Genomic DNA, 21,087 nt, shown 5'->3' on the forward strand with positions numbered 1-21,087 from the left:
GCAACGTTCACTGTTTTTAACAGAATTTACATGTGAACTAAAATGGTTTGTGATCTCAGCTTAAATTAGATGAAAATACTAGTTCTCATCCAGAAAGCCACTCTAGTCATTAAGAATCTTTGCACTGACTTACCTAGATAGGATTTGGTTCAGAAGCTCTATGCCCTCTATTATTTACTGATCTCAAGTAAGTGTGACAATGCCCTTTTTTTCCCCCTAACTGTCTGACTTATAAAGGTGTTGCTGTAAGCTTGCATTTTTTCTTGCCTTTTCAGTTTATCACCTGGTTATACCTCAGCCAGAATTTAGACTTTAGATTTCAGAAAGGAGATACCATTTTTTTCCTGTCTTCTAGTTTGAATCATACAAAATAATAGTAGTAATGGATCCTGGAGCCAGTATTTTGTATGAAGATGTAGATCTACGTAGCTTTGTTTTTTTGCTATAAAAGCATACAGAGTGCTGCATGTATGGCAGAGTGACCTACGGTGATGGAAGAATCCTTTGAAAAGAAAAACAGAAGTTATTTTAGCAGATAAACAAACAATGTTTTCTGTTCACTGAAATTTGTTCAGAGTCAAGAATATATCAAGTTTCACTCATGTCTTAAATTCAAGGTCGGGATGTTAGTTTTGCCATCTTTATTTTCATCTCTTTTATTCTGAAGCTTGTATGTTTCAACTGACATAATTTGTGAACAGAAAAATACATGCTGAGCCTCCAGTGAGCAGCTGATGGACAAAAGAAAATTGAACAAAAATGCCTTAGCTTTTTCTGGATGAAGACATGGATGTCCTAAGTTAACTTTGAAACTAATGTGCGTTCAGTGTCAAAGCTGAAATGCATGTGAGGTTGTATGTGCAAGTGCTGTGGATGCAATTAGGATAAATGGGATTTAACCTATCGTGTTTCATAAGGCGAGTTCTGTAACCACCTGGCTACCGTATAGATGTTAATCCTTCTCTCCTAATAAGGAGTAGATTTTATACTGAAATTGAAATGAAACCTATAAAATCATGCATTAGATATATACATGTGTGTATATCAGTTTGCATGTATAAAATCAGGCTTTGGAGTTTTGGAAGTCAGTTTTTGAAAGATCATTTTCTCATTAAATTTTCTGAAAATACTTGGTGGATTCATATACCTCTTCAGTGGATGCATTTTTATGAATCAGGATTTTATTTGCAGACTGAGAGGCTCCAGTGCTTAAGGGAGCTACTGACAGCTGAATGTCAAAACCAGTTTCTGGTTAAATGTTATCCTTGGTTGTCTTTAGGAACACAGGCTTCCCAGCCAATATTTTTTCCTGGTTTGTGCATCATGTTTTCATACCCGTCCCTAGACACAGCACAAATGGGCTCCATTTCATAAGCACAGTAGTTAGCAATTCCTAGAAACGTGAATATTTGTTTTAAAAAGGAAAATATTACAAGTGAATGATTAAAAATTCCTCTTTCAGAGGATAATAAAATTTCTATTAGTAACTGGAACCTCGAGTTTTCTTATTGCCCATGGTGTTATAACTAAGCTGAAACTCAGAAACACAGCTAGAGTGTTATTTCTTTGGCGTATTACTTTGGACCTTTGGGGTATGATATAAGGCATAGAGCATTCAATGCACTCCAGCAGATTGGTGCTTGCTAAATAACAGGGAGAAATAGCTGTACAACAGAGTCAAGAGGAATGATGGTCAGAAAAAGAATCTGACTAAACAGTTTTTCATTGGCGAATGTCAGTTTGTTGTAAGCCAGAGTTTTCCGTGGGATGCATTGACTGTAACAACACTGAGTTTCTGGTTAAGGTGCTTCTCCTATCCTGGAGTGTACTCAGCTTCATCAGCATCCCTGTGGGATGGGTGAGAAAGGTAGTTCACTGAAGAGACCCTTCAATCTCATGGGCCTTTCTCTTCTCCACATAGAAGCTGTTCTTGTTCATAAAAATGAATATATTTTAAATCATGGAGAAAAAGACTGACTTTATACTTTTATGGGAGCTAGAAGATTATGAGTGAGATTCCCTCTCCAATAAATATCTGATTGTGTACACAAAATGAAGCCATTCCAAGAAGGGAGATGTATGAAGCTTAGCCTAGAATACCCCTGAATCGGTGACTTGGGAATTCAAATGGGAGGTAGAAAATTAAGATGTTAGACCCAGTGTGTCCTAGATATCCTCTGACTGGTAGGCTATCATAGAATTATAGACTCATAGAATGGCCTGGGTTGAAAAGGACCACAGTGATCATCTAGTTTCAACCCCCCTGCTATGTGCAGGGTCACCAACCAGCAGACCAGGCTGCCCAGAGCCACATCCAGCCTGGCCTTGAATGCCTCCAGGGATGGGGCATCCACAACCTCCTTGGGCAATCTACTCCAGTGCGTCACCACCTCCTAATATCTAACCTGAACCTCCCCTGTCTTAGCTTAAAACCATTCCCTCTTGTCCTGTCACTATCCACTCTTGTAAACTATCATTCCTCTTCCTGTTTATATGCTCCCTTCAAGTACTGGAAGGCCAGCATGAGGAGCCTTCTCTTCTCCAAACTAAACAATCCCAGTTCCCTCAACCTTTCCTCATAGGAGAGGTGCTCCAGCTCCCTGATCATCTTAGTGCTCTCCTCTGGACCCGCTCCAAGAGCTCCACATCCTTCCTGTACTGGGGGCCCCAGGCCGGACGCAGTGCTGCAGATGGGGCCTCACAAGAGCCGAGTAGAGGGGTACAATCACCTCCCTCTCCCTGCTGGCCACCCCTTTAATGCAGCCCAGAACACAGTTGGCCTTCTGGGCTGCAAGCACACACTGCTGGCTCATGTCCAGCTTCTTGTCCACCAGGACCCCCAAGTCCTTCTCCTCAGGGCTGCTCTCAAGGAGATCTTCTTCAAGTTACGGTTGTTTCTGTGCTCTGCCTTTTTCTTTTTCTCCGTAAGAAAAAAATCTCAAAGGATGTGACTGATGTACAGAAATTGTCCATGGCCTGTATTGCCCAGTGTCTGGTTTCTGCTCTGTGTTGTGTGGCACATGCATCAATGAAACGTAGCTGCTCATAAATGCTTGTTGAGTCACCACCCCTGAATGTGTTTAAAAACTGTTTGGATGTGGTGCTTAGGGACATGATTTAGCAGTGGGTTGTTAGGGTGGTATGGTTAGGTTGTGGTTGGACTTGATGATCTCTAAGACCTTTTCCAACTTGAGCAATTCTATGATCTCTATGTCTTGTTTTTGTCCCAGAAATAACAGTAGTAAGAAAACTACTTTACACAGAATGCAGCATTATATGAAGCAATCAATCCCCTCCCTCTTGTTAATTATCTCCTCCTAACTAGCTCCTCAGTTACTGAGCAATGTCCAGTTTGCCTGTGCCACCTGGTGTATGGACCAGTGGTTGCTGCTTTGGCCTGCCCTGCTCCACAGACTGCTCACCCCCAGTACAAATCCCACGTTCCCCTTAAGGGCCTGTATCCTGGTGGGCAAGCAGTGAGACGCCCCTCACCTCTGCAGCGCTGGGTTGTTGTTTTGAGGCCCACGCTGCTTCACAGAGGGCTTGTAAATCCTTCTGTGTGCCTAGGCCCAGTACTGAGAGCTCACATGCTTCTTGGTGCAAAGCTGCTCTCTGCTTGCATTTTGCCATGGCAGGGAAGCTTACTTAAAAAGTACCTCTTGCATTCTGTCAGAGGTTTGGGGTTATTTTCCTTCAGTGCATTTGCCATCCTGAGTAGTATGGGAGTGCTACAGAGGGATGTGTGCTTCTAAATGACAGGGAGGCTGAGCCAGATTGGTCCATGCTAGGGCTGCTGTTGGTTTGTACCTGGATGCAGTAGGGGAACAGCTGTGAATTCCTCATAGTGATCTCACAGGAACACTGGCTCCTGATAGTGGGGGGCTGCTCCAGCACCCAGAGCTTCTCCATCTGTGAGTAGTGTGGGTAAAGTAATGCCACAAGAATCACAACCGCATCCTTTTTTTATTTTCAAGGATTTAGGGGAGGGCGTTTGCATTTCATTAGTGTTAAGTTTGCCATTTCCAGGGATTGGGAAGAAAAATCTCCTTCCTTCTTCTCTAGAATATAGAGTGGTGTTTACTTTTTCGTTTTGAAATTTTCCCATCTTGTGTAACAGCTGTGCTAGGGCAGGACTCGCTCTATACTCAACTGCTGCTTTTTTCTTTGGCCTTTGTTAAAATTTCTGATAAATAACAGACTGTCTACAGCTGTTCAAATGATGTTGCTTTTTCTAAGTGTCACCTCGGTGTTCATTCCCACCAATGTGGGCTTTGCTTTAGAAGGTAAATAAGGGACAAATAGGGCTTGCAGTTGGGTAAAATTGAACATGTGGGCAGTGGGAAAAGAATTCAAGCCTGCAGAAGCCATTCACCTCTGACTGTGATGGAGACACTGTGGCATCTTGGCAGCATTGCCGTGTGCAATTTTCTTTAAATAACTGTTGGGGTTTTTGTTTGCTGCAGTTGGTGCTATTTCTTCACATTTTCTCATTTGAAGGTAATCTGCTTCTGAGAAGTTGTTAGCATCATTTGTGTGTGGAAATCTTCACCAGGCTTTGAATTTTTGCAGTGGCACTTCCTATGTGTGTTCTACGCCATTGTAATATGTGACTTTCAGTGTACTGATCTATTGTTATAAAGAAAACTTTGTATCATTTATAATAACCCGTGATTTAATTTATCTTGAGACTTTCTCTCAAGACTTTTTAAAACCAGAGTTCTGGAACAAAAGGATCTTATGACCAAAGATGGAAGGGCAGAATTTGAATTTGCATTTGAAAAATGGATCAACAATTCTTGAAATAAAGTGTTAGTGCAAAATTTTGTCTGTGCGTGAGATTAGAAATAGAATTTCTGTAGCAATATATGCTTTACATTGCTTATAAAGAAAAAAAGAAAGTAATTTATAAATCCAGAGAGAAAAAGAAATGGGAATGAACTGAAGTAACAACTCTGTCCTTTCCACAGCTGAGGACACAAAGTAATAATTGTTGCTTAGCAAAATTATCACACAAAAGAACAGCAAGTAATTCATTTCCACATGAAAAAGCACGAAAATAGGGTTTCTGTAAGGCTGATTGGAAGGTTTAAGATATGAATGCCAATGTTAAAGTTTCTCTTTAAAGGTGTTAGATCTGCTTGTGCTGAAACCAGTCAGACTTTTGCATAAACGTAGCTAGTATAAACCCATCGCAATTGTGCAAATGAGCCAGATCCTCAGCTGTTCTAATTTTTATAGAACTTTCTCAAGGCTGGAGTTGATACATTTTATATCACACGTAAGCCAAAAGCTTTGGTGCCAGTACTCATTGAAAGATTACAGGTCCAATGGCCCCATAATTCCCTTGCTGACTCTGATTACCCGGACAGCATCTTAAAGGTTTGCAGCTAGATGTTATTCTGTTGGAAGATATCAAATTCTATGCTTTTGGAAAGAAGCAGGATTTCTCGGTTGCAAGGAAATCTCAAAAAGGAACTTGAGAATTTTGTGAGCATTTGCTTCAGGTTTGCTCAACATTTTGAGGCAAGTGTAAATCACTTCTAAGTAAGCTGTGATGGAGAAAATGTTCATAATTATAAGTTGCTAGCCAATCTTAACACTGTTTTTGCCTCAGTGCTGCTTAAATTACTGCAGCACATTTTATAGACAAAAAACTGTGACTAATTAATACCTGCAATACCAGTAGACTCTTGTAGGAGCACTACTGAGAGGAAGCTGAACTAACTCCTTTGGTTGAATACAATTGTTATTTCTTGGATTATAGCTTATAAACTGAGGACCTCAGCCACTCCAGGCACTTCTCACTGGTTTGGCAGAAAGGGCAGGGAATGTATAGAGGCAGAGTCTGAGTTATGCTCTGGTTTCCTGAGATCATAGAATCATTTGAGTTGAAAGGGATCTTTAAAGGCTATATAGTCCAACTCCCCTGCAATGAACAGGGAACACCTACAGCTAAATCAGGGTGCTCAGAGCCCTGTTCAGCCTGATCTCAAATGTCTCCAAGGATGGGGCATCCACCAGTTTCATCGCTTCTCTACTCTTATTTTAAAAAACCTCCTTATAGTCAAAATCTCTCCTCTTTTAGTTTGAAGCCATTTCCCCTTGCCTTATTACAACAGGCCCTGTTAAAGAATCTGTCCCTTCTCTCTTACAGCTCCCCTTTAGATACTGGAAGACCACTCTGAGGTCCCCCTGGAGCCTTCTCTTCCTCATGATGAACAACCACAGCACTCTAAGCCTGTCCTTGCAAGGCAAGTGTTCCATCCCTTGGAGACAGTGAGGGCTGTAGACACAATTAGGGCTCATGAGAAACACATGTCCTGCTGGAGTACAGCTGCCTGTGCTCAGTGGATGTATGAAGACCTGAGGGTCTTGTCAGGCCACTTTTCAGTTGCAAGTGTTTTCATGGTGATAAACACTGGATTTTATCAGACTGTCAAGTGGCATTAAAAACAAAAAAAAACCAAAAAAAAACACATGCAAATTTTTGATCTCGGTTGATCTTGGGACCTATTTTTCCTGTGACAGCTGGGACCATCTTAGAAGAAAGCAACGATAACAGTGATAAAAGCATTTCTTTAGAGCTTTGTAGTTGGTGAGAGAGGATGTTCAGTTTACCCTAGATAGTGGTCATAACCTGTAAACAGTGAGGCTGTGCATACTGCTTTCTGAAGCGTGGTTCGGGGAAGCTGACCACTAGCTACTGTTGCTATGAGCAGAACAGCCGCGTTCCAAGCGTTGGCCAGATATACATCTAGGTCACCGCCATTGGCGGCCAAAATTGCACATCTGCAACAGCTTCTTGAATGTGACTTTGTCACTGCTGTTGTGCATTTCTAACTGTTCTGCTGAGGCACTTTGTCTGCTGGGAGCAAGACTTGTGATTCAATGTTTAAATGCCTTTGAAAGAGAGAGGAGCGAGGATTCCTAACCTTGTTTGAGCAGAAGGGTACTCAGAGAATGGGAGGAGTTTCCAGGTGCATAATGTCACCGGCACAGAAACCCTGCGCAGCATTGTTAGTCTGTGTGCTGGTTGGAAAGCAGAAGTGAATCCAGGAGTCCCAGCACTGGTGGGCAGTGCTTTGCTGTGTCTCAGCTTGTGTTTTGTGACATCTCCCCTCGGGCCAGCTGGGGAGAGTTTTAAATGCAGAGATATCAGTCAGCATCCTAATTATGCTATGTTTTACTTCCATTGCCTTGTTTTTTTTAATAGGATATGACTTTTATATATCTACAATTGGAAGGCATTTTAACATTCCTTCCTGATGTGTACCATCTGGATTGAAATGTTGGATATGGAGACTATGTTTTTAACAAATAATTGCTTCTTTATAATAGATATAATTGATAGAGGAGCTCTAGTTGGGCAGGTAGTCCTGTGCTTTTCCACAAAGGAATTCTACTTTTTGCAAGTGAATTGTAGTGTTTGCTTGTGTGTTCAGTTTAAATGCCCAAAGCAGGATTTCTATAGCTAAAATTAGAAGTCAAGGGTTTCTAATTACCCCTTCTTCTCCATATTTTTTTCCAGTCTTTTTTTTTTTTTTTTTTTTAAACCATCACATAAGAAAACTGCTTAAAAACAAAAAGGAAACAAAACCAACCCTCCTTCCTTTTACTGCTCTGATATTTGTGGAAGAAATGCTGCAGAAACACTTTATGCAGAACATATGAAATGTGAATGATTTTAATTTTTAATCAGAATAGATTACTTTCCTGAAATTTATCTTTTATCTTGGAGGTTATGCACATGAGAAGTGAATCTGTAATCTTTCTGTCAGCTTTATTACAAAGCTCTTCTAAATGTCTTTAATTACAAAAGTCTCAGATACACCATGTGAACGATCTGTTGGAATGACAAAGTCAATTAAAATAGAGAAATATATTGTTTTGTGCTGCATCCCAATACTTCCTTACCTATTTTTCCCATGAAAACAACATATTAAAATCCTGAGTCATTACATCTCTGCTTTATTTCAGTAGCAAGTAGGACGTGCTAAACACGTACGTGTGTTTGTGAGTGTGCACGTGTGCCTGTGTGGCATCCGGTGTTTACACTTTTAGTGGACATTTCACTCTCAGCCTTTTCCATCTCTGATGCTTTATGTGGTCAGCTGTGGCTCTGCAAACCTGGCCAGCGCCCTGTGGGAAGGCATGAATAGCCCTTGTTGTGTGAGCACACCTGTGTTCTGCGCACAGCTGTTTGGTTCACAACAGGGTTGCTGTTAGCAGTTATGAAACGTTTTCACACCACCCACCCGCTATCCACTGGTTTATAACGTTTACTGGCATCTCAGTCCAGCTCAAACTCTTTCTTTTTTTTTTTTACAATTTTTAATTTAAAGGACACCAGGATAATTTATTGATAAGAATAACAAGCCAATTTGGCACAACACCTTGTTAAAAATATTCCATCTCTCCCGTGTCAAAGATTACTTTATTCCTGTCTGTGGTAAATCTGCAACCATAAGAAAAAATGTTTCTGTTTGACTTTTTTTTTTTTTTCCTATCAGTATGTGCTGAGTAAAATTTGTACAGGCTGCAACATTACTTCATTTTTTAATGCCTGTTGTTGGAGATGCAGAATCACCCATTTGTTCTGTGTTTCATCTTTATGGTATGACAATAAGCAAAGACAAAGAGCAACAAAAAGTGAACTTCTTAGACCAGCCCAACTGTTTGGATGGAGAACTCCACTCTCCTGAAAGGAAGATGCCTAAAAGCTCATGTTTCTACTAGATGGCATCAAATCTCCAAAATGGAAAATGGAGTTAAAAGAAACACCTACATATGAAATGATGTGGCAGAGTGAAGCTGGTGCTCTGTATGGAGGGGAAAAAAGACAAATTAACTTAATGTAAAAACTGCTTTTTCACGCTCTTCTGTAGGAAAATGCTGTTTAAATTCGTAGACTAGGAAGGCAGCTGAACTCTGCTGTGTAGTTTTATCAGCTGTGTTTTGTATCTCTCCATGACACAGTTTGTGGCTCTCTTCTGAAAGCAGGACAATGTGTTTTGACAGCCCTTGGCAGTGAGAGCAACAGGGAGAAAAGCAAACCAAAGTGATTCAAATTAACGCGAGCTGGCTGTTGCGAAGCTGGACCATCCAAAGCATTTCCCATGAATAGAGAACCTCAGATATTGTAAGATGCAAAGTAGCCAACTGGGTTAGAAACAATGGGCAAGGGAGGCTGCTAACACTGCTTGCCCTGTCACTACCTACAAAGCCCATTGTTTTTATTCAGTAAGTTACAGGGACATTTAGCTCCATTCCTTTTTGACAAGGTGAACAGGTCCTACACTGAGCTCCATTTGGGAGCTGTGGGGAAAGCTGCATGAACCAGAAGGGCAAAGCTCAATTAAAATTGCTTTAGGTAACCTTGACCATTTCTTTAGGGGATGCTTTGTGTGGGAATTTGTTGCTCTTATAGATCACACATGGGTGTTGGTTTGTTTAGTTTGCTGTAATGGGACTGCTGATGGTTTTTATGTTTTGAACATTTTATTGCTGATCAGAAGGAAAAAGACTGAGAATGTAATATATGTATGTTGCTCTGACAGTAATGCCTCCTATTTATTTCCATGGAAAATACAACAGATACTAAGAGTGATATGGCACTTTTGATAGAAGAAAGTCCCAGACAAAACCCTATTTTTCAGCATAGTCACCACCATTAGCTATGCATTTTCACCAGTGATGAACAAGAGCCTAGGTGCTGTGCTTGTAACAATCTGTACCAGCAGAGGTGACCCACTGTCACAGTCATCACTGCTGAAAAGCACCACCCACCACCTCACTGTGCTCACATCCACTCTTTGGTCTCCATAAACATTCAGCAAGCATCAGTGAATGTCAATGGGTGCCACTTTTTCCACATGGAGGAATTTAGTGGCGCACCTTTGCTACATACTCACTTCCGTGTCAGACGCCATTGTGTCAGAGTGCCCCTCTGCTGCCATCTGTCACACGGCAACAACATGTAATGGAATAATGGTGAGAAGGTTCAGCCTCTACTGCCGTCCCTCCAACATCCACCTCTGATATCATGGACCAACATCACAAAATAGGAGGCATTACTTTTGGATCTGCCCTTCAAAGACACTTGTTTTTAAAGTCATCTTAATTTAAAAAAGAGACAAAAGCTCTTTGGTGACGTTGGAATTAATGATTCTCCACTAATGCCAGAGTAGTCGCCATGAGGTCCAGCCTTGCTCACTTGATTCAGAGATGAGTAGTTTGTGGAAGGATTCAAAGTGATCCAGAGAAGAAAACCCTCAGAAGTACCTCAAAAAAAATTTGATTTCTGTCATTTATTGACATTCCTTTCTCTTCTCATCTTGCAGGACAAAGTTTTCCTCTCGTATTCTACTGCTGCTGGTAAGAAACTATTATTTTCTGATGTGCGTCCAGTGCTATGACCCATCCCTCATTTTGTGTGTCACAAAATTACTTTTTCCCACATTCTCACTTCCTAGAATCTTCCTTTTACTTAAGATCCTTTCAATTTTCTTCTCTTTTAGTATCTTCCCCCATCACATCACCAAATAAATCTTCCTTTAGATAACTCTAAGTATCAGTTGTTTTCTTCTCCTTCCCACACCTGCCCACATTCAGCTTTTCTTCTCACGCCCATTGCCTTCCCACTCAGTCCCAGCTGGAAGACCTCCTCTTCACATGTAATAAAACCTACTTTTTTCTGTGAGTTATGAAGAGGAAAGTAACCCTTCTCTGGGTATTTCAGTCCTTCATGATCCATAATAGATTTTATCTGTGCTGTGCCCTGTGGAGCACGGAATTGTGGTAGATGCAAGAAATAATATATTTGCCCAAGGTCATAAAGAAAGTTAATGGGTAAATTAAGCCCAACCTCATGGATCCTAATCCTAGCTATGGATGCTGTAACAGAAATGGTGAGGAGGATGGAAAGTCCAGGCAGATGATTTGTATTCCTTACGGCCAAATATGACACAAATAGAGGCACCCTGTTCCTGACGAGGAGAGGCGGGAGAGGGGGACATAATTCATGCTATTCAGATTCTGCTATTTAGCATTTGCCGATCCCTAATGGGATATTTGCAAAGTATAATATTTTCTAACAGCTGTAAGGACAAGAGAGCCTAAAATTTCTCCCTATACATAATATCCGTGAAATTGCATTGAATATTGTAATGATGTGTTATGCTGCCATTAGCTTCCTGTGAATACCTAATTTGGAAGGTTAATGAAATTGACAAATGTGTGTACTGTACGCATATTGTCAGTGCTAGTTAATGGCAACCCTCACATTTTTATTTGTAAAATTATAAAACTGAAAGTGACAATTATTGTAACTTTATCTTTTTTTGGAATATAGCACAGCATGCAGTTTATTTAAATAGAGTTGTATGTTTTAAATTTGTATACTGTTGTATGAATTCCTTTGCTCATCATGCGATTATGTACTTAATTTTTGTATGAATGAGAGCATGTATTGTAGGTATTTTGTAGGATATTGGGCCAATTCTTTGGGTTTTGTATGCACTCTGTGCTAAAATACCGTAAGTCCTTGTGTTTCTGTTGGCTCAACAGTGCTTGATTACAGAAATGGTGCTAGTTAATTCAAAGAAACATCCAAAATGAATTTCCCTAGGCCAGGAAAGTATGCTGCGAACACTAGAAGAGCATTCTCTTGTAGTGTCCGTAAATGATTGAGTGCCATAAGAATTCACTTGCAGCTGCTACAGCTTTCACGTATTGATTTTATGAAAGCCTTGAAGTCTGGACTAGATATTTCTTTGGCTCTAGAAAATGCTTCTTTAGGTCAAGGTCACAGTTTCAGATGTAAAGATTTTGACTTGAGATCATCTTTGCTCTAAAGCTGTTTGGTTAAACAGATCTTTACATAGCAAATGATCCAAGATAGTCCCAGGGATCTCAGATTTATCTACTATGAAAAGAGAAGACACATCACGGTAATCCTCTGTGATATACTGCGGCATGGATGACAATGCCTCATCCAAGCCTGACACGCTAGAAAAGGGTGGATGGATGGAATGAGATCTACACAGCCCCCTTCCTCAGTTACTTCATTTTTGGGCAGCTCTTCAACTCTTTATGGAGTTTGTTTGGAAGGAGCAGGTGCCACAGAGGTGGGCTGCTGCCCCAAAGAGACCTTTTGTGTCACTTCCAAGAACAAAGCTGTCTTTTAAACCCAGTGCTATATCGAGTCTGTGAGTCATGAATCTTTAGATCAATAACCAAAATGTTTTTATACGTGGGGGCAGCCCCAAACAGAGTGAATCAGCGCCGTCAGTTCCGCATTCAGCCCCGCTCTGTGAAGTATCTGGTTTCAGATGACAGATCACAGGAGTGGGACAGTGTGATCTGTGCAGGCTGAGGAACAATTTGTGGGCACAACGGAGCAGAATTTTCTTTTTGATATTCATCACACCATCCCCTCAGCATCATGCAGAAGCTGTGTTCTCAGGATGTCCCAGATGCTGCAGGCAAGTTAACAGCACATCTGGACATCTCTGGAGTTTTTTTGTGGGGTGACTTGGAGGAGGTGAGATTTATGACATATTTAGAATCTCATGTGGCTTAATTGTTCTGTTTTTGCTATGTGAAATTAAGAAACACATGGCAGAAGTTGGTGAAAGAATGCATCTATTCAGTCCCTTTGTTGTGACCACCATGGATGCCGATGGTCTCAAACACAGGATAGTGATCAAATGCTTGCCCCCTTCACATTTGTTAATAGACATGTTTTCTGTTCTTCATGCTCTCCTGGTGGCCATGTCATAACAGGCTCACAGTAACCCCCTGGGAGGAGCTGAGGTCCACCAGTTGTGCCACGGCCCTTGTTACCCCTGTAGGGGCCTTTAGCCCAAAAACACCGAATGTTTACTGTGACTGTCAGTGTCTACATTTATTTGAAATATGAAATTTGGAGCCAGAAGAAGCTTCACACTGAGATTTATCTTGTGAAGTGGGAGTCTTTTACTTCTCTATGGATTAATGATTTACTGATAGCTCAGTAAGGCTAAGAGATGTCTGCACCTGGCCTATTGAAGGAACATTTGCATTTGAAGAAGTTAGGTCAGTTAACAGTCCAGCAAAAGGACAAGGAAACTCCCTCTTGAATAGAGGAAGGGAAATGAATTTGAATGAACCTTCAATCAGACCTCCAAAAAGGAGTGCAGGGCTATAAGTCAGTGTTCCTCCTCAGATGCAGGCTCCCTCCCATAAATACATATTTGGGATGGATATTGTACCCTGGCTCCGAGATGCTGACCATATGGATTAGATGTGGTTTAGAGCTTGTTTGGTAACGAGGTACAGAGTGAAACAGAAGGGGAAAGAGAGAGTCATAGGCCCTTTGGACTGAATTTTGGAGTAAATTTTCTTTCCTTTTTGCCAGCCTTATGTTATAAACCTCTGCAACTGTATTGCTTATTTTAGATTGGATAAAAAAGTATTTTTCCTTGCTTGAGCTAAGGATGATTTCAGAATGCTGGCTAACATAGAAAACCTGTCTTGAAATTGTTGTTTGGAGGCACAGTTTACTAACATGTAAATCCCCAGCACATTGTGGTACACCTCAGCAGGAATTTCCATCTCTGCATGGGACAGTGTTGGAGCTGCTACAGCGGAGAGATGAATTGAAAGTAGAATTTCTGGATGTACAGCACATGGCAGAGAAAGGCTTTGCACAGAAGGGGTTGAAGAGTGTATTGATCCTCCAGGCTCAGGTTCCTCTCAAGGCCTCTCGGGGTGCATGTGAAAAATAGGTAACACTGAGAGCTCAGCATACTGAAAGCAGTAGTTCCTGCAGGACTAAGCATTTTTGATGCACATACAAGTTCTTCTATTCTTGTCACACCAATTCGTTTCTGATCATTTTGTGTTTACAGGAGTGGGGTTAATAGGACTGCTGCTTATGAATGAGATTTTCTTCAAGGTTAGAAACTAAAGTTATGAACTGTTAACTCGTGAATTAGAATGACTTAAAGAAAGAAAGTAATCATGAGGAAGTATTTCAGATTAAATGATCTTCCCTTAAGAAATATAATGGAACATCTAATTTTTGGTGTTTTTTAGCCTTTCAATCAGCACAAGAAGATTGATGGCGATTTACTTAGAGAAGATGCTGCCAGAAAACATGGGGTCTGCCGACTGGGAGCAGCGGGTGCACCCTGGCCTACAGGGAAGGGACTTCTCTATCCAGGGCCCACCCCACTGCTCCCAGTCCTGATTTCTTCTGAGAAGTTTATTGTCACCCTGAAGGCAGTGGGTATGGAGTCCTAACTCCTTGAAGAACATTGTCAACAGCTGGGATGCCACTGGGAGAAAGGAGACCTCTGTAGAGGAAAGTTTCCTTACCTTAAAAAGAAGCTCAGTGCTATAAATGTGGGGCCAAGCACACAGTAGATGCTGGGCTGTAGAAAGTATGAAATGCAACAGAAAACTCTCTTGATATCTAGGGAACATGACAGAAGTCCCAGCTACAAAGCAAGTATAATTAGTTCTTCTTTATTATTTATTTCAACCTCTAGTGAAAAATACTCTCTCTGAAACTGAATATATCTCAGGGGTAAATAAAATACTTGTATTCAGGCAGTAAAATATGCAGAATGAAGGTTTCATTTATTTTCTTATTAAGACCACTATCAAACATAGAAGAATATGCTGTATTCACACATTCACCAGCTTGAGACTCACAAATAGGGAATGTGTGATACCTGAGACATAAGATATTGTGCTATACTAAAGGCAGAAGAGACAAAAGACTTCTCAGTCCTGGGAAGGATGGTTATTCTGAATGCATTTATTTTATAAAATATTCAGCATTTCTTTCTAAAATGTCTATATTATGTTGTTGTTCATCTGTCTGTCCGTCCATCCCCCCAGAAAAAAAAGAAATGAAGAGAGGAAGGGAGGAAGGGAAGAAGGGAGGGAGGGAAGGAGGGAAGGAGGGAAGGAGGGAAGGAGGGAAGGAGGGAAGGAGGGAAGGAGGGAAGGAAGGAAGGAAGGAAGGAAGGAAGGAAGGAAGGAAGGAAGGAAGGAAGGAAGGAAGGAAGGAAGGAAGGAAGGAAGGAAGGAAGGAAGGAAGGAAGGAAGGAAGGAAGGAAGGAAGGAAGGAAGGAAGGAAGGAAGGAAGGAAGGAAGGAAGGAAGGAAGGAAGGAAGGAAGGAAGGAGAAGAGGTGTAATTTATTTGAATGCATTTAATACAAGTCATAGGTCTGCATATGCAGCTTTTTCTCAGACTGGAAGAAAAATGAACACTTTGGAATTTAAGAGTGAAGGGTCTTGATAAAAAAATAATGGTGTAGCTTTTGACTTGATAACATTTGATGTTAAATGTTAATAAGAGGGTGTACATATAACTAAACTATATTGAATCAAGGAAATCTGAAACAATTGATAATACTTCTTATGAAGTACCTTTTAATTGCCTTCAATTAAAACATTAAACATACCTCTATCCAATGTTGGGGGAAAAAATCCCATTGAGTCCAACCTGCCTGGATTTCTCTATTCTTCAGTTGTCACTGCTGATAAACTAGAACTCGGGATATTTTGCTTTGTTTGGACACTGCTGATTTGGAATCACAGAATTGCAGGGGTTGGAAGGAACCTCAAGAGATCATTGGGTCCAACCCCCTCTGCTAAGGCAGGTTCTGTACAATAGGTCACAAAGGTAGGCATCTAGAGAGGTCTTGAATATCTCCATAGCAGGAGACTCCACAACCTCTCTGGGCAGCCTGTTCCAGTGGTCTGTCACCCTTACAGTAAAGCAGTTCTGCATATTTGCATGGTACTTTCTTTTAGGGCCTTTACTCCTTGTCCTATTTCTGTTCACCACTGAGAAGAACCTGGCCTCACCCAATTGCCTCCCACCTTCCTTTAGATATTTATAAACATTAATCAGATGTTCTCTCAGTTTTCTTTTGCCCAGGCTGATCTGATGCAGACTTTTCCCACGTGGGAGATGCTCCCAGCCCTTTCTTACCTTTGTGTCCCTCTGCAGGGCTCCATCTAGGAGATCCCTGTCTTTTTTGAACTGGAGTGCCCAGAACTAGACACAGTATTTTAAATATGGCCCTACCAGGGCAGAGCATAGCAGAGTGGGAGGATCATCCCTTAACCCATACTGATGCATGTGGTTATTCTTTCCCAGGCACAAGATTCTGTACTTGCTCGTGTTAAGCCTCTTCAGATTCCTTCCTGCCCAGCTCTCCAGTCTATTCAGGTGTTGTTGAATGGTAGTGCTGCCTTCTGGTGTGTCATCCCAGCTTTGTATCATCAGCAAACTTGCTGAGGGTGGACTCTCATCCTTTTGTGCAGGTTTTTGTTGATGCTAAACAAGATTAAACTGAACACTACCCTTGGAGAAGACTGCTAGTTACAGGCCTCCAACCAGACTCTGCGCTGCTGATGACAACCCTCTGAGCTCTGCCAGTCAGCCATGTGTAAATCTACCTCACTGTCCACTCATCTATCCCACACTTTATAAGTTTTCTAATGAGGATGTTGTGGGGGACAGTGTCAAACACCTTGCTGAAGTCAAGGTACGCACCATCCACTGCTCTCCCCGCATCTACCCAGACAGTGTTTTCATGGATTTCCTGATTCTGCTCTGAAGTAATTCAGACTACACAGAAATAGCTTGCCATAGCCACAGTCAAGTGTTAGCTGTCTTTAGAATCTGCTCGCCGTAGAATCAGTAAGGTTGGAAAGACCAATAAGATCATCTAGTCCAGCCATCAGCCCATGATGGGTACATTTTTTGGCAGTGGTAGAAAATCTTTCCGGTTCATGTTCAAATTATTCAAGTGCCACAGAAATCAGGAAGAGAGGTAAAAGAGGATGCCAGCTTCACACCAGCATTCCCTCATGAGGTGCAAGTCCTTGTCATCCTACAGTTTGTTACTTCCTGGCTGGGCCTGGCACATAAAGGCAGGAAATGAAGAACTGTTTCTGCCCTAATCTTTTTCTTTCCTCTGTGTGTTTTATGGCTTTTACTTGCTACACCAGCTTTTGCTGATTGTTTCCAAGAGAAATCTTGCTGTCTGAGCAGGTTAGCCCTCAAGAGCAAGTTTTGGCTGGCAGCTGTGGGGTGCAGCCAGCACGTGGGAAGCAGAGACACAGGCCTGAGAGATGCTCAGTACCCAGCATGATAGAGCTCTTTCTTTTTCTTGACTTTGGTGAGTCTGCCTGTGTGAATGAGGCTTACCTGTGGGAGTTGCAAAGTATGTTGCTAAGCTTATTTTGGTATTTCTTTTTAAAATCTTCTGTGCCTGTTGCCAAACATGCGGGTTTGTTTTCAGACTCTTGGCTTCTCAGGTAAAGCTGTCATGTTTATTCTGACTCACTACATCAACACATAAATTTGAGACTTTTGTTTACATTTATTGCTTTTTGTGTATCTTTAAATAGCCTGGAAATATTTTTTTCGAGGCTTTATTCATTTCCCAGGTATGAAAGAATGAGGAAGAAAGAAATCACTGCGTAATTTCAGCTCAGAAGAGGTGTTTAAGCTCATCTGGTGGCTGTGACACAGTGTTTTAGGGTTAAACCTTAGAGATCTGATTTTATGTCTCCCTGGTAACTAACCTTAGCTTTGATATCTACAGTCTTTCAATGACCATCTCTTGACATAAAAAAAAAATTCCACTTTTCGGTGTGAAAGCCATTAGTCATCCCCAGAGTGAGTGTCACCCATGTTGTGCATTTGAGGAACGGTTTGGGTTCGGCCGACCTTCATTCACAGGTTCCATAATCTGTCATCCACTTTGCAGTACTTTATGTCACAAACATGTTCGCAGGGTGCAGACAGTGGCTCTCTGCTCGGATCAACCACAGGATCATTCTGCTTCACCACAACCTGACCTCTCTGAAGAGCCATGAATTAATGTATTTAAGACTGCGTATGTGTATGTGGCTATGGACTTGTCAAGGCGTGCACACCACATAAGTACATATATATATATATATATATATATATATATTTTTTTTTCTAATGGGTTGTGTTTTGGCTGTGATCTAGCTGAGCACCTACTCTTCACAAATTATTTTCCTGATGTTGTTTGGTATTAAAAAGTGAGGTTAAATATTGGCCTGTCATCATCATCAAAACAACAGTGATGATAATTCATGGAGGGTGTTACACAGTCAGGTTGGAAAGGACCTTGAGAGGCCCAGTCTTACTGTGTTGGCCAAAGGTAAGCAGGTGAAACTGCTTCACTGACCAGCTCCTGACTCTGCTGTCCAGCTCGCTCTTGGAGGCTTGTCCTGCTCCCTGACAAAGTGTAGGGATGCTCAGCAGTCTCTGAGTCACTGCATTTTATTGGAATGGACACCGTTTTTATTCTCTTAAGGCAATGGAAGCAAGGAGAGCCCTCCTGTCTCATCTCGTTGACCAGAGGAGTAGGAGAAGGGCAGAGCAGACAGCTGAAGGCCAAGTCTGAGCTAGGACAGCTGAAGGTGTTTGCCATGGCATATGCATTGACATCTTCAGCTTGAGCTTGTAAACGTTAGAGCACCTGCTGCTCAGCTGCACTGGTTCTTTCACTGTGACTTCAGCAGAGGCTGTTCTGAAGCAAGGAGCAAGCTGATCCTGCAGTCCATTAAATTAGCTCCTGCAAGTGGCCCTATGGCTGGATGTAAGATCAAATACCTTGTGGACGAATTGTGCTATATTGTCTCCTGAGGCATCAGAAGCCACTCAGGCATGCTTGCAGTGCACTGCAGGGCTGACTTCTTCAGAAGACCTGTGTTCCTCACCACTGGTAAGTGTTTTTCCACATGCACTTGTGGTGCTCTCCATCCTCCATAACCACACCGTATTGGAATATGCTTTTCTAAAATGCTAGCCTGTCAGCACCTTCCTCATTGAAAGGTAAACAGGAGAAAAGCATTGATCCCGCTCTGCCAGCCCACCATGGAGGGCCAACGTTTGGTTGTAGTGCTGTGCCAGACCCAGCCCCACACAGCATCGCATGAATGGATGTGGGGCACACGGGATGAGAGATGTAACATGTCCAAGGTGAAGCATCAGAGGTTGCCCCTTGGTCACATCCTTCTAATCCAAGCTGAGTTTTAATTTTCCATTGTCATAATTTCAAATGGGGAAATTGTCCAAGTGGTCCAACAGGAGCAGTCCTAGGAACTTACTCAGGGGTTTCAGCTGGTTTATTTTTGAACTGCATTTTCTCACTTGCTCTGACATGAGACATGCAGTGGTAATGTGTCTCTCTCCTTTTCTCTATTTTTTTTTTCTTGCAGCATGTAGAAACTTGTTATCGGTTTCATTGAACAGATGAAAAACTAAGTCTTGAGTAACATCTATAAATGTCACAGTACTGGGTTTTTTGAGTGTTTACTGAGAACATATTATGTTTTAGTGTCTCTATCATAAATATCTTTTTGTTAATCTTTCACCCTCACTAAATCTATTACAAGCTTTAATCAACCTTTCTAAGCAGTAATAAAATGTTATCGGCATTTGGCAGAGATTCGAAGTGACAGACCCTAATGTTTTCTAATGATTGTCATTATTTAGAATGCTGTTTGTAGTTTTACAGAAAAAATAATTAGATCTATCACATAGATTTGTAGAGGTGGAGTATACCTCCTCTGATAGTTTACTCTTAAGAAATCTAATTTGTAAATAATTACTTTAAAGAAAAAAGAACAAAAAGCCAGAGCTGAATGGAAATCTAGGATAGGCTCAGGTAGAGGCATGCTGAAGAGAACATGCTTATGCTAAAAAGACAGGGCAGCCTTCAGATACAGGTCAACTTTTTACCTATCATCAACAAAACCTGATCTGAAGTTCCAGGAATACATTTCCATCTTTATCAACTTACCACCTTCTTACAGACATAGAAATAGTTTTTGTGAAAGTATATTATGCAAATATTTTCTCCCTTTAAAAGCAAGTCAATACTTCTTCACTTGTATTTCTTATTTCTGTGACTGGTGAAGTGAAAAGGTTTCGTATGGGACATAAGTAAAGGTGAGATTTTCTTGGTTTTCTAAAAGTTGAAAGGTTTTTTTTTTCCTACAAAAAAATGAAGAACCTATAAATTCGTCATTCTGGCTGAATTTTGGGTTTGATATATTCAGGCTAGATACATTTCTGTGCATTTTTAATGCATGGAATATTTCTTGCTGAGCCAATTCATGGCATCATTGAACCTAGAGAAGGTGCAGCCCTAAGTGTTGCACAAGCTAAATGTTGATCTTGTGTTCCAAGCATGACTCAGCCATCTGTCTCCCACCTTCTGCCTCCCATTTACCATCAATTCATGGTAAAGCAGCAGGTCCCTAATTCTAGGCTCTGGCTGAATCCCTGAAGAGACGGAAGAGTTTTAAGCCCTTGTGCTTAAAGTGTGTCTACGTGCTCTTGGCCAGCAGCCTCATGGTATCTTTTCTTTCCCCTCTTGATTTTTTTTTTTTCTTTTTCTTTTTTTGCTGTTATATGACCCCATATGTGCATGTTGAGAAAGAACACCTATGAGGCAGTGCATCAAACATTGTGGTGACTTTATCTGCAGGAAGGACTCTCTAGATATTTGCTTGTAACCCCAAAGTGAAATCCTCACCAGCACCAGGCAGGAAGCATTTTGTAGTTTGATGTTGTTTCATGCCCAGTGAATGCTTGCTGCTGACCTGCTTATGAAAGGTATAAAAAAAATCTGTGCAGGTGTTTGGGTCTCATGGATGTGCACGCACAGGTGAGCACACACACATATCACAGTGGTTTAGGCTAAGCAAGCAGTGTGAGCAGGAGTGTGGCCCAAATTGAATCAGTCTAACTGAACAGGATCTTAGCTTTTTAATCATTGAGCCTGTTTTTATGCCTCAAACTTGAAACTAATTCCCCAAAGACATGCGTTTCCCTAATTTCAGCTTGACTTTTGCAGGGCATGAGCCCTGTGCAACAGCCATGTGCTTTTTTTTTTTTTTTTTTTTATTCATTTCTGTGTATCTTTGTGCAAAGTTTGGTTTATTTCTTCTGGTGAATTTCTGTTGGTCTTTGCAGATGTTGACTCTTTATTCCTGTCATCACCTCTGAAGCATTTCTAGTGTTTTGCTGACTGCTT

The 21,087-nt window shown here is 41.3% G+C and overlaps 1 long non-coding RNA gene across 1 annotated transcript in view; it reads left to right on the forward strand.

The window, feature by feature from the left end:
- LOC128082465 (uncharacterized) overlaps window positions 1-21,087 on the forward strand; it is a 93,784-nt gene that overhangs the window by 55,471 nt on the left and 17,226 nt on the right. The window contains exon 8 of the long non-coding RNA XR_008207686.1: window positions 10,341-10,374. This is a non-coding gene — a long non-coding RNA (uncharacterized LOC128082465). The remainder of the gene's footprint in view (window positions 1-10,340; window positions 10,375-21,087) is intronic.

The sequence above is a fragment of the Tympanuchus pallidicinctus genome, unplaced genomic scaffold (assembly GCF_026119805.1).
Source record: "Tympanuchus pallidicinctus isolate F22 unplaced genomic scaffold, pur_lepc_1.0 scaffold1, whole genome shotgun sequence".
NCBI classification, from domain to species: domain Eukaryota; kingdom Metazoa; phylum Chordata; class Aves; order Galliformes; family Phasianidae; genus Tympanuchus; species Tympanuchus pallidicinctus.